The 15860-nt window shown below is 49.2% G+C and overlaps 2 long non-coding RNA genes across 34 annotated transcripts in view; one reads left to right on the top strand and one right to left on the bottom strand.

Moving 5' to 3' along the window:
- LOC110405585 overlaps positions 389 to 15860 on the top strand; it is a 34819-nt gene continuing 19347 nt past the window's right edge. For all 4 annotated transcript variants that reach the window (XR_002442999.1, XR_002443000.1, XR_002443001.1 and 1 more), the window contains exons 1-3: positions 389 to 997; positions 2443 to 9159; positions 14778 to 14907. This is a non-coding gene — a long non-coding RNA (uncharacterized LOC110405585). The remainder of the gene's footprint in view (positions 998 to 2442; positions 9160 to 14777; positions 14908 to 15860) is intronic.
- LOC110405583 overlaps positions 5649 to 15860 on the bottom strand; it is a 64288-nt gene continuing 54076 nt past the window's right edge. For 28 of the 30 annotated variants that reach the window (XR_002442987.1, XR_002442989.1, XR_002442993.1 and 25 more), the window contains 2 exons: positions 13136 to 13280; positions 5649 to 5855 (listed from right to left, as the gene is read on the bottom strand). This is a non-coding gene — a long non-coding RNA (uncharacterized LOC110405583). Of the gene's footprint in view, positions 12214 to 13135; positions 13281 to 15860 lie in introns of all 30 variants that reach the window. The other 2 variants (XR_002442968.1, XR_002442966.1) reach the window with 2 other exon arrangements.

Genomic DNA, 15860 nt, shown 5'->3' on the forward strand with positions numbered 1-15860 from the left:
GCTGAGAGGACACCAGTCCCAGTCCTGCCCTCCTCTTCAGGACTCACTTCAAGGCCGCAGGGAGTTCAGGGCCATCCACTGGACTCATCTTGTCCCAGCCCAACACGTTAGAGGACACCAGTCCCAGTCCTGCCCTCTGCTTTAGGACTCACCTGGTGGCTGCAGGGAGCTCGGATGAAGCTGTCCAATGTACTCCTCCCATTGTGCAGAGGCATAGAGGACACCAGTTCCAGCGTTGCCCACTTCCTTGGGACTTGCCTGGAGGCCACGGGGAGCTCGGGGCCATCCACTGGACTCCTGCTGTCCCGATGCAGGACAACTTAGAGGACACCAGTCACAGTCCTGCCCTTTTCCTCAGAGCTCGGGAAAGAAGAGGTGAGAGGTCTTAGGGAAAGATGAGGATGGGGGATAGGGAAGAAGGGGTTCTAGAGAGCAGCAGCTGGCCCAGGGACTCTCTGGCAGATGGTGACTCTTCAATGCCGAGATGGAAATCGGGAGTCCCTGCTGTGCCGCCAACAGATACAGTGACGTCTCCAGGCAAGCATGATGTTATAGTGCTTGCCCGGGCCTGGTGGAGGTGGATCCACTTCCACTGATTCATCCTCTGGAGGTATGTCCACCTCCATGGGCTCGACATTGCTCTCTGGTGGGTCTATATCCATTGGCTCAGGCTCACTGCTGCTTGCTAGAAGCCGACCCTTCTTTGGTGGAGGAGGATTCATCCTCCTCCACCAAAGCTCCTACACTGGAAGGGATGGGTCTAGGTAATGAGCTCTGTGTCTCAAATGCATGCTTTCCAAGCAGAAGTCGGTCAGTGACTGGTGTTCTGTTGTCAGGGTCCCCGTAGTTATAGTGGTTGGCAGGGAGGAGGCTTGTGGCATCATTAGGCCATGATGATGTGACCCTAAGAATGTCCCATGGCAACCAAAACATGGCTGTGTTGTGCACGGGGAGGCTATGGCCTGACAGTTGCCCTACTTGTCACCAGTGGGATTCGGTGGGGCTCCATTTTAAGGCCATTTCTCTTTAATGTTTTCGCTGTTGATTCCAGTAAGGATCTGGAAGTTGTATGAAGTACATTTGTGGATGATGCTAAGCTGGGAGGAGTGTTGACTCCGTTGAGGGTAGAGAGGCCTTGCACCAAGATCTGGACAAATTTGAAGGTGGTCCCCATCTGCATGAAGAAGAGCAAGTGCTGGGTTCTGCACTTGGGATGGGGCAGCCCAGGTGGTGGCAACGTGCATCTGAGCCACAGTGCGCCCTGGCAGCCAGAAGGGACAACCGTATTCTGAGGTGCATCGGGCCCAGCACTGCTGGGTGAGGGAAGCGGTTGTCCCGCTCTGTGCTGTGCGGCCTCACCTCCAGCACTGGGTGCAGGTTTGGGTGCCACCACATAAGAAGGACATAAAGCTATGAGAGAGTCCAGAGGGGGGCTGCAGAGATGGGGAAGGGTGTGAGGGCACGGTGTGTGAGGAGCGGCTGAGGTCCCTGGGTTTGCTCAGCCCAGAGCAGAGCAGGCTGAGGGCAGCCCTCATGGCGGCTGCAGCTCCTCACAGGGAACGGAGGGCAGCGCTGAGCTCTGCTCTGTGGGGACAGCGACCAGGGAACAGCATGGAGCTGTGTTGGGGGAGGGATAGGTGGGGGTTAGGGAAAGGGTCTGCACCAGAGGGCGGTGGGCATGGAACAGGCTGCCCAGGGCAGTGGGCACGGCCCCGAGCTGCTGCAGCTCAGGGAGTGCTTGGGTTTGGGTGGTCCTTTGTGAAGCTAGGGGTTGTTCTCAGTGATCCTTGTGGGTCCCTTCCAACTCGGGATATTCTGTGATTCTATGAAAAGTGGTATTTTACCAGGCAACTATCTTGCTACTAAAGCAGAATCCTTGCTGTCGCTCATGTACATCCCATGCTGTCACAACTCTACTTTGGACCTGACTTTTTTTATTCATTATTAATCATAGGAAATTGTTTCTAGAAGTGGGCTGTAATTTATTTATTATCAAGTTTTCCACTGGCTTGTGATTTGTGCAAAAGTCTCTTTCCCCATGTTGTGCCTTGGTGAATTCGCTCAGGCTCTGGAAGTAGGACAGCTCTGGTGGAGTCACTCCATCCCCAGCACGGTGCTGCTCATGTGGCTGCAGCATCCCCTCTGTGCCACTCCCCCAGGGTGCCAGGCCCACTCCCTCTCACCCCATTGCTTCCTTTGGAAGCCTGAGCAGCATCCCACTGCTTCTGGTGGCAATAGGTACTGCCTGGAGCATATTAGAGCCACTCACATTGTAGCACATCAACATGAACACCCTTGGTAAGTTCCTAGGGAGGATTTTAGGTAGGATTTTTTTTAATGGAAGAATTTCAGCACTTGCAGTTTTCTACGGAAAAGGCTATTTACTAGCCAACCAGTAGATTTCTTTAAATGCAGAGCTTGATATTTCGTTCTGTTCATCAGAATTTTCCCAGGTTTGAAGATTTGGTACCCTTTAGTGTGCTCCCCTCCCGCAGCAAACTGAAGGACCGCACGCAGAGGGAAAGGCAGGATCTGAGCACTGCTGTGAGCACTCACAGGACGCTGTTCCTCCCGCAGACATCATGAGCACTGAAGATAATCTCTGTGTGGAATGGGGAAAGCTCCTAAAACTGGTGCTATAATCTGTAACAGCAGAAAAGCTCTCTCAGCCCAGCCCTGATCACATATTTTTTACATAGGGGAATGCCATCTCTTTCACTTCCTCTGCTCTCCCTCTTATGATTTACTTCTTCTTTTTTACCCATAAAAAGTCTGAAATGTCCTCTTGCACTTCTGTACTATTGTACCCAGGATTTTAATAGGAACATTTGAAAAATAAATACTAGCCAAGGAGCACATTCATTTTTATTATAGCTATTCTCTCTGCATATGCGATGGTGAATTAACTCTCTTTCTGCAAGTCTCTCTTGATTTTTATGTATCAGTGGAGAGAAGCTCAGACCATAAAGCTTGTTGGGTCCTGTAGACATTCGTGTTCTTAAATATGTAAAGACACCCCAATGGAGCCCGTACTGTTGCTCCTTTCTGGTGTGATTCTATTTTAGTGCATGTATTGCCAGTGATTTTCATTTTGTTTAATTTTCTTTAAAAGCTGAAAATCTCTCCAAAGCTGTTTCTCTTCCTATTTCTGAGACTGTCTGTTAGTGTTGCAGAGTTATAGCACGGCATTGCCCGAACATAGGCAATTTTCTACTGCAAGCACATTATCATTATTCTGTCAATACATTTATTTCCTCGGAACCTCTGGGGCAGCGGTTGTTCTGCTCTAGCAGGGTCCAGCAGTGGCAGAAACCCGCTGGTCCCAAACCCATTTCAGGTGCCCTGCTCTGTGTTGCACTATGGGGCACTCCACCTGCCTAAAACCATTTCCCATCGTTGGGTTTTTTGACCCGATCCTAGTGTATCTCTGGGATCATAGTGCTGGGATGCTTATGGGTGTACAGGCCTGAGCTCTGTGCCTTCTTTATTGAGTTACTTTTATGGCAGCTCATATCCTTCTGGCTTAATCTCATTTTATGTCTTTTTCCTCTCCCAGTCCTCATAGTGGTAACTGCCTCTAATATTTAAATGCCCACATACATGATCAGCTGGTCTTAGGAATAACACTTTACCTCATTATTTAGTAAATGCTGGGCATGGTCTGTTTTACAAATGATCTGGGCAGTGTGGTGCTCCCATTGCGTGGGCTCTTCTTCAGTGGTCACAGTGGTAATAAATAGGTTTATTGCTATTGTCAGAGACATATGTTTTAAGGCCAACAGGGCCTTTATGATTATTTGGTTGGAGATTATGGATTGCTCAGAGCAGAATTTAAAGCACTGAGTCAAACCTAATAACGTGGAGGGGAGCGCACGTGGACTGAATGCATGACACAAAGACAGCCCCACGCAGGAGCCCACTGAGCACGGTGTGGGCACACATGGCTCTAATCGTGTGAGCAGCCGTCCCCAGGCCGTGGTGCTTCTGGGAAGCAGATCTCCCAGGCTCGAGGTGGCGAGGCTCTGAGCTCTCTGAAAAAAATGGCCCATTATTCACAGCTTGGATTCTGGCTGTGTCGATTTCCAGCAGGCAGACCTTGGAGTGACAGCATCCGTCAGCGAGCCGGCTGATGTACTGCATGAATCACTGCGGCCTTATGGTCCCGGGGACGGCGTTGGGAGGGCAGCGCTCTTCCTGGAGATGCCATCTCAAAATGACACGTCCCCCCAGCAAAGCACGTTCCTGGCGGGGTCTTTAGAGCCACTTTGCCGCACTCGGGTCCCGCTGAGTTGTTGTGCTGCTGATTATGATGCTCTGCGAAGAGTTGTTTCACAACTATGATTTTCCAATTACTTAAATCACCTGGAACTGAGGACTAAACCAGCGTTCCCTGTTATTTCTCTTTCTATTTGTTTTTGTGTGGCACTTTTGGTCCCATTTTCTCCCTCCAGAGAGCAGTTGTGTAACACCCAGGGGGAGATGTGCAGTCCCAAGCACCCTTCCGCTGCGGGTGGGCTTCGTTTCAAATGTAACACAGCCAAGTGTAGGCATCCAGCTGCAGGGATCTGTGAGTCTGGGGGTCCCAGCTGCTGTTAAAAGGACCACAGTGGGGTTCAGAAGGCAAAAACGTGGACACACCTGAGTGCTAACTCTGAGTGCTCAGGCACTTCCTGTGTGGGCTCTATTTATCTTGTTGCAGAGGGATGCTCCCCTTGGCATCGGTCACACGCTTCTGGGAGCTCACAGCCAGACGCTTCGTAAAGAAAGAGTGTAATGCTATAACCAATAGAACCCTGACCCAGTGCTGTACAGACAGCCACAGCAAATGGGAGCGTCTCTGGGAGCATCTCTACGCTGGTAGTACCCTGAATCTCCCAGGGCTCTGAGGCAGATCTGGGTACCAAAACAAGACCCAGCCTCACCATTAGGCAGAAAGCATGTGAACGTGGTCAAAGCTCAGTAGATCAGATGGATTATTTCTGGGTATTAGGAACAATTTCTTCTCAGAAGGATAGCAATGCATTGGCACAGGCTGCCCAGGGACGTGGTGGAGTCACTGTCCCTGGAGGTGTTCAGGAAAATGGTAGATGTCACACATCTGGACATCGTTCAGTGGGCACGGTGGGGTGGATTTGTGGTTGGATTTGATGATCCTAGTGGTCCTTTCCAGCCTTAATGATTCTATGATGAGAGATCTATGAATGGCTCTCCCCCTACTCAGGATGCCTTTACGAGGAGATCCTTGCTTCCAAGCATGGTATAGGCAAGTGAATCGCTGATGCCAGCATTGCAGCAAGCTGCACATCCCCTTCCCTGTCCTAGGATATGTTCCTCTCCGTTGATCAGAGTTCCCCCATCAGAATCTGGGTAAGGATTTAATACAAAACAGTCAGGATCATTTTGAGAAAGTGAGGTTTTGTTTGTGGAATTTCATCATTAACAGCCCTTCTAGAGCAGTTACCCATAAAAGGAAGCTGAGCTGGGAATTACCTATTGAGAGCTGTTTACCATATTGTGGCTTCTGTGAGAACAATGTGGTATAAACCACATACCAGTTAAGTTGTTTAATTAACTAATTATCTATTCAGAGTTTCTTGTAGCTCCTTTTATCTCTGTTCCTTAGCTACAGTACAATATGGAAATTAGAGGAAATTAAAACACTTTATTAGACAAAATAGAATAGACAAGTTTAGAAATCACAGCTTCAGAAATAGAGGCCACCCGATCATGCTTGCAATACGCGGGCAATACTGGTGGTAGGTGGATGGTTGGACTAGATGATCTTAGAGGTCTTTTCCAGCCCTGATGATTCTGTGATTCTTCGGTTCTGTGTGAAATGATGATTTGAACTCCAGCTGTTAAAATAGAGGACGCATCGTAAATCAAGCCAGTAAACCCAAGTCACCCCGCAGCTGCTGGCCAAGGAAGCTGCGTCTGATCTGCAGGTGAGTGCTGTGGGAGCAAAGCCATCCCGTTCTGCCCCTGAGAACAACATGTGTGCTGAGCAGGAAGCAACTATTAGCAGACAAAGCCAGGCAAAGCGAGGATATGATTGCTTCCAGGCTTCGTGTCTGGGGTTGTTCTGCACAGCAGCTGCTCCCCTCCTCGTGCATTAAGGAGAGCGTTAAAACCGAAGTCCCTCGCTCAGCTTTACTTGAGGTATGTGCTTTTAGAGGAGTGTTTGGACACAAAGAACCGTCTTGTCACTTGGGTAAACAAGACACAACTATCAAGCTCGGTTTGGGGCTTATCAATTGGAACCAGCATGAAAGTGCGCTCCCCAGCTCCAGCTTGCAGTCGCAGTGACTGGTTTCTCAAGATAAACCAAGAGCGCATTCAAGTAGTTTCCTCACAAAGTGATATGAAAGTCACATTGTTGTTTCCCCACATCTTACAAGCCAGTTCCCTAAATAGGATTTCAGAGAAACAAAGTGAATGGGACGCTCATCGTGCAGGCAATGGGAGGCGTTACCAGGTGGGTCGGTGGATGCTACCCTGAGCTGCTCCCCTCCCTCAGCTGTATTTTAACAGCCTCCTATTTCTGGCAGTACAAAAGCAGCAGTGTCCCGAGCATTTGGGTGAGACAACTCCAGCCACCTGCCCCCTGATTAACTGCTACAAGCAATCCTGCTTTGTCTCATAATTGAAGCGCCAGCCAATGGGGGTTGGCACGAGGTGTTTGCTGAGGGCTGGCCCCGACCATTCTCCTCACTGCGCTCGGATGCTCCATCTCCAGGCCCTAACAAGGTCCCCCGGAGAATCACAGCCACCTGGGGGTGTCACAGCACTGTCCCCTGCCCTCCTCGCACCTCTCAGACCAGCGTCATCGTGGGCAAATGGAACATCCCTGCTCAGAGCCGCGGATTTATTGTTGCCCTAATTACAGCCCTAACAGCCTCATCGCAGTGTAACAAACAGTTATTATTCCACTTACAATCACACTGACATTCACGCTCCGTATTAATACGGAAAAGCATCATTAATAATGGCCATAAACCCTGCTGGTCTCTGTCTCTGGTTGAGCTCATCCTTCTGCCGCAGTCAGAGCCAAGGTAAGGCCAATACCTGCCCCCAGGCCAACACCAAGCCACCACGAAAGCCACAGTGTGAAAGCCTGCATGGCTGCGTTGGTCATTTTAGTGCAGCAGCATTGGTGATGAGCAGTGGGAAGCTCAGCGCAGTACACGGGTCTTCCTCCTGTTCTGTGATACCCAGTGCTTTGGATGTTATTATGCTCCTTATGTCAGTACAATAATAATTTCAGTTCAGTTTAGCACAGTGTTGCTTAAATTTAATAGGTTATATGTATCAGATAATATAAACATATATTAACTTTTATAAGTTATCAAATATTAGAGCTAGCTATATCTTAAAAAAGATGTTTTCCTATTTTAATGCTCTTTTGTTACAAATGAAGCTTTAAATTGAAATAGATAGAAAACCTCTTCAGGTGCTATAAGGATCTAGTTATCATTTAGGAAGGAAACGTGACAGCTTTTGGATTTAAAATAACATTATTTTTTTTTTACAATAACTATTTATGGACAACCATAACACAAAGGTCTTGCATACCACAGTTGCCTGGGAATAATTGTTGCTGATGGCTCCATTCGGTTCCAACTTGGTGGCTACAGAGATGCTGGGCCACAAGGACAGCGTGGGAATGGGGATCTCCTGGTCGGGGCCAGGTCTCCCCCATCACCACGTGTCCACTACGTCTCTGCTCTGCCACCCCTGCAGAGCCATTAGCTGCATAGAAACCTCCATCAGTGCCCTGATTTTAGTGCCCGTTAAACCACGTGGTCTGACATTCCTCAGACTGGAGATTGCTGTCTGCTTGGGGTTCCAAAAACTTCCCCAAAAGCCCAAATGTGACAGAGAGTGGTGCTAACTATGACAAAGCAGAGGGGCGAGAGCTCATTTTAGTAATGCATTGCAGTGTTCACGCCGCCCAAGCATCTGCTAACTGCCCTCAATTTTAGGTTTTTAAAAAAAAATGGACTTCTTCCAGGGAGAAGTGTATGTTTATCTGCAGGCAATAATTAGAGGCTGATGATTCAGGGACTGCAAAAGGGATAGAAAAAAAAAAAAAAAACCAAAACCTTGGGGAGGGACTGCAGGGAAGACAGCTGAAAACTGTTCTAGGATAAATGGAAGCCTCCTGAAACCCAGCCAGGCTGAGCTTCTCCCACCTTCAGAGAGACGCTGTAGGGATGCCACGAGCCCACACCTGCTCCCCATCACTTGCTTTGGGTGGTGCCACCTCAGGCTGTGGGCAGCCCCTGTGGGAAGGCAGCAGCCTGGGCTGGTGTCCCAGGGCTCCTTCCCAGCCCCTCTGCTATAGAGTGTATGTCCCTGTCCCCAGAGCTCACAGCTGACCCTCTGATGGCATCCCGTCACCCAGCTGGGTGAGACCAATGCCATGTGCAGTACTTGGCCCCAGGTGTAACGTGGATGGATGCAGACTGGGGCCATCCTTGTGTGCCAGGTGCTTTAATCCTTCCCTCTGCACTACAAGATGCTCACAGGTTCCATACAGACTTTCAGCAGCTGATCCAGCAAGGCTCCTGAACACGCAGCGGGGCCTGACCGACGCTATTAAGTAGTGATTTTATCCAAGTTCACACAGGTATTGAATGGGGAAATGGAGAGGATATAGCATAAAATAGATATATTTTTTTTCTTCTTGCAGGAGCTTTAGATTAAATAAGTTTGCGGTAGCTGGTAGAATAAATTAGATGGCAGCTGGTGAGATAGCAGGAAGGATCAGAGAGTGCTTTTGTGAGTAAGGTATGGTGAATCCAAGGGGAGAATGGTTTTGGGGCAGTGACCTGGGGGCAGTGGGAGCAAGCTGAGGGGAGGGGTGGGAAGGACCCGTCTGAAGACCACCTCCCCTCTACACGGCCAGCGGTGGTCACTGTCCATTTGCTCACCTCGGTGCGATGCCAACATCCACCACCTCCCTGCAGCCTCTAATTCCCTTTTTCTCGTTTGCAGGGATGTGAAGCGGTCTGGGGAAAACTTACTTGATAACTTTGTGAAGAAATCCAGGAGAGAACATTAACTCTGCGCTTCTCATCTTCATCAGATCACTGCCCTTTAAGTGCGCTCAAGCTCATTTTGCTTTTGTATTTCTTTGCACTATCTACTGAGAGAGAGGTATTTATGCAAAACTATTTCTTTTTCCTGTACCATGGTATCATTTGCACATTAAAAAAAGCTTGTCCGCTATTTCCCTTTGTATTTCACCTTCACACGCTGAAAATATTCTCCAGTCCTCTCATTGCTCAAGAATATTCTTACATGGGGAATGGTTTTCATTAATCCTGCAGAGGTGTGGCCTCTTTGCAGGATCTATCACTTCTTTTTTGGTGCCCTTCCCTGACCTGGCTAGTTAGACCACAGACAAGTCACTAATTAGGTTGTCTATTACCTCCTCCATGAAACTCATTTTGGGCTGATTAAATGTATCTATAAACAGTGCTCAGCTGTCTCCTTGCTGCACAAGGAAAGCGTTGCCTTTTCCAAATGGTATTTTGGCTTTGACTGTAACATCTGGGACAGCACAGAGTCATTTTCTAAGGAACACAACACGGTACAGACCCGCTGATGCCTCCAGGCTTGCTCCTGGCCCTGTGCAGAGGGACCTACTCATCTGCTCTTGTACATCTCTTCTTTAAAAGCACTAAAACCACTAGACAAATCCAGACCGAGCCTGCGTGGCAGCTGAGCCGAGCGTATCGTGCCTAACACCAAGTGCCAGCAGAGTGAATGCAGCTGGGCATTGATGGTGGCCAGCCCAGAATGCCACAGTGTCAGCCAAGGGGCTGACCTGGCTCCCTGCTACATGCAAGGATCAGAACATCTCTCTTGTCTTGCCAAGAAACTATCCACTTCTTTTGGCAGGTTGATTTCTTTTCATATCCAAATAGCTCAGATCAATACTGGTGCTGCACAGGTCAGAAGGTGGCATGAGGAGCTGTTCAGCTTAAAACATCTGAAAAGAAGGTGATATTGGCGTTGTCCCTACATGTAAGAGCCTCTGTCAGAGCCTTCTTCCAAGAGCAAACCTTGGGCAACCTGTCTCATGACACCAAGGGATCTCCAGTCTGCAATTCCCATTTCAGAATTACTGGATGCTGAGGGCTGCAAAGATGATTAGGGCCATGGACTGTTTATCTTATGAAGAAAGGCTGGTAGACCCTTCAGCCTGGAGAAGAGAAGCTGAGAGGGAACTTTAGGAATGCTTTAAAGAATCTGAAGTCAAGTGGATGGGGGCGGGCTCTGTGTGGTGGTGCCCAGCGACAGGACAAGGGGCAGTGGGCGCAAACTGCAACACAGAAAGTTCCATCTGAACATGAGAAAGAAATTCTTTCCTGTGAGGGTGGCAGAGCCCTGGAACAGGCTGCCCAGAGAGCTGGTGGAATCTCCTCTGCAGATATTCAGGACCTGCCTGGACGCCTGCCTGTGCAACCTGCTGCAGGGAACTGCTTTAGCAGGGGGCTGGACTGGATGATCTCCAGGGGTCCCTTCCAACCCCTATGATTCTGTGATTCTTTGGAGTGCAAACGAGTTGCAGGGCTTCAGACTGGGACCACGTCACCTTCCTGTGGGTGCCTGAAAGTCACAGAATCAAAGACTCGTTTGCGTTGGAAGGGACCCTCAAAGGTCATCTAGATCAGCTCCCCTGCAATGAACAGGGGAACCTACAGCTCCATCAGGTGCTCAGAGCCCTGTCCAGCCTAACCTTGAGTGTCCTTAGGTAGGAGGAGCTGAAGGATGAGGAAGGTCTCTGCATCTCAGCAAGTGGAGCAAAGGAAAGCACGACTTGGGGTATCAGTCTCAATTTCTAAACCTATATATTCACCAGCTGCACAGCAGCACCATGGAGCCACTCACCAAAACTCAAGTGAAATGTCCCCTCCTGGGACATGCCACCAGCCTCTTCCTTCCCACCACATTATCCCCGCAGACTGCACTGATGGCGGAGGACAGAAGCTATTTTGGGCAGCGTGAGGCTGCTGTGACACATTCCTGCAGAGCCTTCCCTCTGCTGGGGAGCAGCTGCTATCAGCAGGGATCCTCATCCCACGGCTGGGATGGGGAGGACATCTCCAGCCAGCCCCACCCGTGGGCACACAGAGCGACAGCTTCGGCTTTGCACAGTCCTGGCCACGTTTTACGGAAGCTTTGAGTAAATGTGGAAAACACACAATTAGAGGCCGTTGTGTGATTGATTTCTGGGCGCAGGGGCCTTTCCTCCTTGCCTAGAAGGCCTGGCAGGTATTATTTAAAGAGCTAATGAATGTTAATGGGCACATTATTTGCAAATCTTGAAGTGGAATATTAGATCAGGGCTCCTGTGTGTCATGGTAATCAGCTTTCCCTCGCTCGCTCTGGCTCGAGGGGGGGGAACACCCTGCAGTCGCTTTGTTGTGTGCTTTTCAGATTAATATCCTTTTTCCAATCCAGCAGCTTTTCGCTGGGTGTTTCAGTCAAAGAAGCAGATGGCTCGCATGCTGGTATTTGATGCCTGACCAAAGGGATTGTCCTGCTCAAAACCGCCCCATCGGGAGCGCGGAGCAAGGATCCTGCTTTGTCTTTTCTGGAGTGAAAAAAGAAAGGATGTGGGGAAGGAGCCAGGGATGGGCTGGCAGCAGCTCACCTTGGGGATGGAGGCTGGCCATAGAAGCCCTGAGCTGCAGCAGCAAGTTGGTTGTATGGCAAGTGCCTGGCCAGATCTTCATGCTGGGTTTGAGCTGTTCCTGAGCTTATCTTGCATCTTCTATGAGAAAACCCTGCCCACCATCCCCATTTTTCCCACATATCTCCTTCCCCTCCAGTACGCCCACATCCCTCCAGGACCCCACCCATCAGCCCTGTCCTGACCTCCATGCACGCTGGTGGCTGCCAGCCAACACCTTGGTGTGCACCAACAGGCAGCAAGCCCCTGCTGAGCACCACGGGTGAGGCTTGGGTCATCTCCACCACGCTTCCAATGAGAACACAAGAAAAGGTTCATCTCCTCTCCCATCTTCTGGATTTCCCACAACACCCAGAAATGTGTCCGGGTCTGACTTTCCCAGTGGAGACTTTCCCAGGCTTCTGATGGAGGAATGAAGCCGCTGCAGAGCGAGAAGCACAGCTCTGCCTGGCACAGAGTTCATCTTGCTCCATAGCTCCCAGTGTGTGCTGCAGAAGGACACACGGCTCCTGGGTGACAGAGAACTGTGTTTAGGTGCTGGGGGTGCTGGTATTCTCACAGAGAACCACGCGAGATGGGAGCAGTGCCACCACCCCGGCTGCTCACATGCACAGTGCAAGCAAATGACAGGGAAGGCACAATGACTCATCAAATCAATGCCAAAACAAAATTCATAACCCTCGCTATACATCCTAGTTGGTGAAGCAGGAGGATTTCTACCCAGCCTAAGAAGGGGAAGAGTTTTCTGCTCTGATATGTTTGCTCTGTTGCCTCCAGACATCTTACTGTCTGCCACCCGTTCTCCTTAGCATATTGGTGCCAACCTACTTTGTATTAACAGCAATTCAAATGTTAACAGATGCTGTCCATGTTAATCAAAAAGAAGCTTAATACAAATATATGATTACTGTATGAGTATTGTATAAGTGATCTTCGGCTGTCTTAAGCTAAAATAACAATATACACTTTTATCCAATCCTGATACATTTATAAATATATTTAAATGGGTATAAATATTTATAAATAGTTTCTGTAATCTCCTGTAATTAGGCTTTAAGCTCTGTGACAGGCAGCATCTGTTTGATCTGCGTGCGCTCGCCGTGCGCGTGTGTCAGGTTTCCCTGTTAAAGGCAGCGGTGCCGTGCGGGTGGCTCCGAGGAGCAGCGGGGCTGCAGGGACACAGCGCCGGGGCCGGGAGCAGCAGGGACACGCTGTGGGGGAGCTGTTCCTAAACCCTTTTTATTTCTGCTCTGCGATGCTTTTTGGTTTGGGCTGTGGCTGTGATCTCGTTCCTCAAGGCACGGTGGCAGTAGGTGAAGGACAATCCGTGACCATGTAACACCGTCAGGAGCTCCCAGAGGCACCTCCCTGTGCTTGGGATCTCTGCTGAGTCGGGGATGGGTGCCCATACTGCTCCATGCCCATCCTTACCGCTCAGGGCTGGGAGATGTCGCTCAGATGCCTCCAGTCATTCAGCAACGCCGTGCGGTGACGCAGCGCAGGCAGCACAGGATGCTCTGCCCATCCCACAAGTAGAACAGGGCATGTGAAGCCTGGGTGGCTTATTGGACGAGTTCTGCCAAAAGAGAGGAACAGAATTAAGAGCTTCCTGAAGCTTCGCTGGGCTCATTCATGCTTTGTTTTGCTGGAGAACCCGCAGCAGCCACTTGGGGCTGATGATGCAGCTCATGCTCGGGGCAGATGTGGCCTCAAGCCGTGTGGGCATAAGGAAGGTGAGGAGAGGACGGAGAGGCAACGTTTGAGTGGCCCCATTCACATCGATGTCCTGAGGGATGCCCATGAGCACAGAGCTGGAGGCACGTCCCCAGCTCCCATGGGTACCACCCTGCTACGTGCCTGGCTTGAGGGATGGCAGGTGTGTCCTGACCTGCCTGCCCAACCAGCCTGGCCACAAAAGCACGTGAGAGGAGTGTGTTTTGCCTATGGCCTTGGGGGAAAACCACGTCCTGGGGAGGTGGAGGATGCTTTGCTGTTGGACGTGGAGGATGGGGAGGTTTGTGGGATGGAGACAAGTGCTGGGAATTGGAGCAAGACCAGACCCAACCAGGACCAGGGGCTGTGGGTTATTGCCTTCTCTGGTTTGCATCTTCAAAAACAGAGAAGCAACTGAAAAATACATACATTGCAAGCTGAAAAGTTACCGAATGATCTTTGCTTTGCAGCTTTCTCCTCAGCTGTGTATCTTTAATCTTACCAAAGTCTTTAATCAGAGGAAAATCTGCTTTATCCCTAAAGCCCAGAGTCTGAACATGGGCCATGCAAACAAAAGGCTCTGGAGCCCATGGGAGGAGATTGCACAGAGATGAGCAAAGAGGGGTTGTATCCTCTGACCACAGCCATGGTCGGTGGCCTTTAAGGCTCCAAGTGCTTCGTGGGGTTCTTGGGTTGGGTTGGTTTGGGTTGGGTTGATTTTTTTGTGTGATTTGTTATTGTTTGTTTTTTTAATGAGTTGTTGTGGCTTGCTACAGATATGCTCTTCCATGGGCTCGTGGCCTAAGAGATCACAAAAATTGATAGGGAAAAAAGTATTACAGCCAATCTGCTCACCTTAGCACACCTCTCCTGCAACACAACCCTCCCTGTCTGCCTTTCTCCCTTTTCCCCGTGGCCCAACGCTCTTCACAGCTTTTAGCAGTGATAAAAAAAACTCGGAGGAAATGATGAGACCAGGAAATAATCCTGCACCCAGCCTATGAGATGGGAGCAGGGGCAGCACCGAGGGATTTCCCTGCAGGCACAGGGCCCGTGGTGGCATCTGCAGATGGCAGTCCTGGGCACGGAGCGGGATGGAAGGCACGGCCTTAACCAGAAACCTGAAACAATGCTCTTTCCCGTCCTTAAAAAAATTTGCATCTTGCTTAGTCCAAAATATTCCCGTAAAATGGTAACACTTATTAAATTTTATGAACTGAAAAATGCGGAGGAAGGGTCTGGTTTTTAATTTAGAAAATGTCAAAAGCATGTTTAGAGTTTTAAATTACTTTTTTTTTTTTTCCTTTTAATGCACAACCTGAGGATTTTAATTGCTTTTTAACACTCTCTCTCTTATCAGGAATAACACTCAATGAATAATGGAAACTCCGGGTTGCCACCAAAGAGGTCCCAGTCCTGCAGAAGAAGAGGCTGGAGGAGAGGTGAGACCTGGGCCACTACCAGAATGCCTTTATGGGCATCCTACAGAGGTGAGACCTGCAGGAAGCATCCCGATGGTGGCTGGGTACAAAGAGGGGAGTGCTGAGGATAAAGGGATGGAAGGTGTTGGGATGAAAGCGATGGGATCAGCTGGATGAGCATGGGATATTGGCTGGGTGATGCCTGGGGGCACGAGTGGAGAAAGCTGTTTGAGCAGGGTGGAAACCAGCTCCATGCTGAGGGACTTGGAATACTCCCAGAGGAAAATGGTTCAATGTCTGGACAACACCAAAAGTAGCTCCTTCTTGGGCCAGCCAGGAGAAGCAATGGTGGACTCAATCCTATGCAGGCCACAGGGCTAATTTAAAAGGTTATTGAAGAGCCTCTCTAAAAGTGCCAATAATGTACTTAAAGTCAGTAGCATTGTAGGACTTTTTTAAAAAAAAAAAGAAGAAAAAAAATGAAAAAGTTCATTGCGACTTCATTTCAAAAAGGCTATCCACATAAAAGTGGTGAGGCTTGTTAAAAAGAAATTAAAAAGCAGCTGTCAAAAGGGTAAAATTCTTCCAGGGGACATAGACATTGTTTAAAGATCTTCTATTAGATGATGAGAGCAGATCTATACAATTATCAAAAGAGAGAGACTTTAAAAAGGCAAAAAATTAGCTGTTCTCATTAAAGAACAGACCATTAAAGGAGTTTGTCAGAGGTAAAATAGTATCCTCCAGAAAGTGGAAGTCATGTCCAAAGGAGGAAAATAAAAAAGAGCACAAGATGACAAATTAAGCTTAAAACTACGATAAAGGAGAGCCCTTTTTTTATTAGCAGCTTTCTAAGGTATAGAAATCCCATCATTGACCCTTTTTGTCTATCACCTCAGCAGCAGGAGCTGTGCAGAACTGGGGAGGGTCGAGGTGTGGGATCAGAGCCCGAATGTGCAAAATGGGATAATATTGAAAAGGGCCCCAAACACCTCAATAGTCAGAGCTGACGCTGAAAAGCT

The sequence above is a fragment of the Numida meleagris genome, chromosome 12 (genome assembly GCF_002078875.1).
Source record: "Numida meleagris isolate 19003 breed g44 Domestic line chromosome 12, NumMel1.0, whole genome shotgun sequence".
NCBI classification, from domain to species: domain Eukaryota; kingdom Metazoa; phylum Chordata; class Aves; order Galliformes; family Numididae; genus Numida; species Numida meleagris.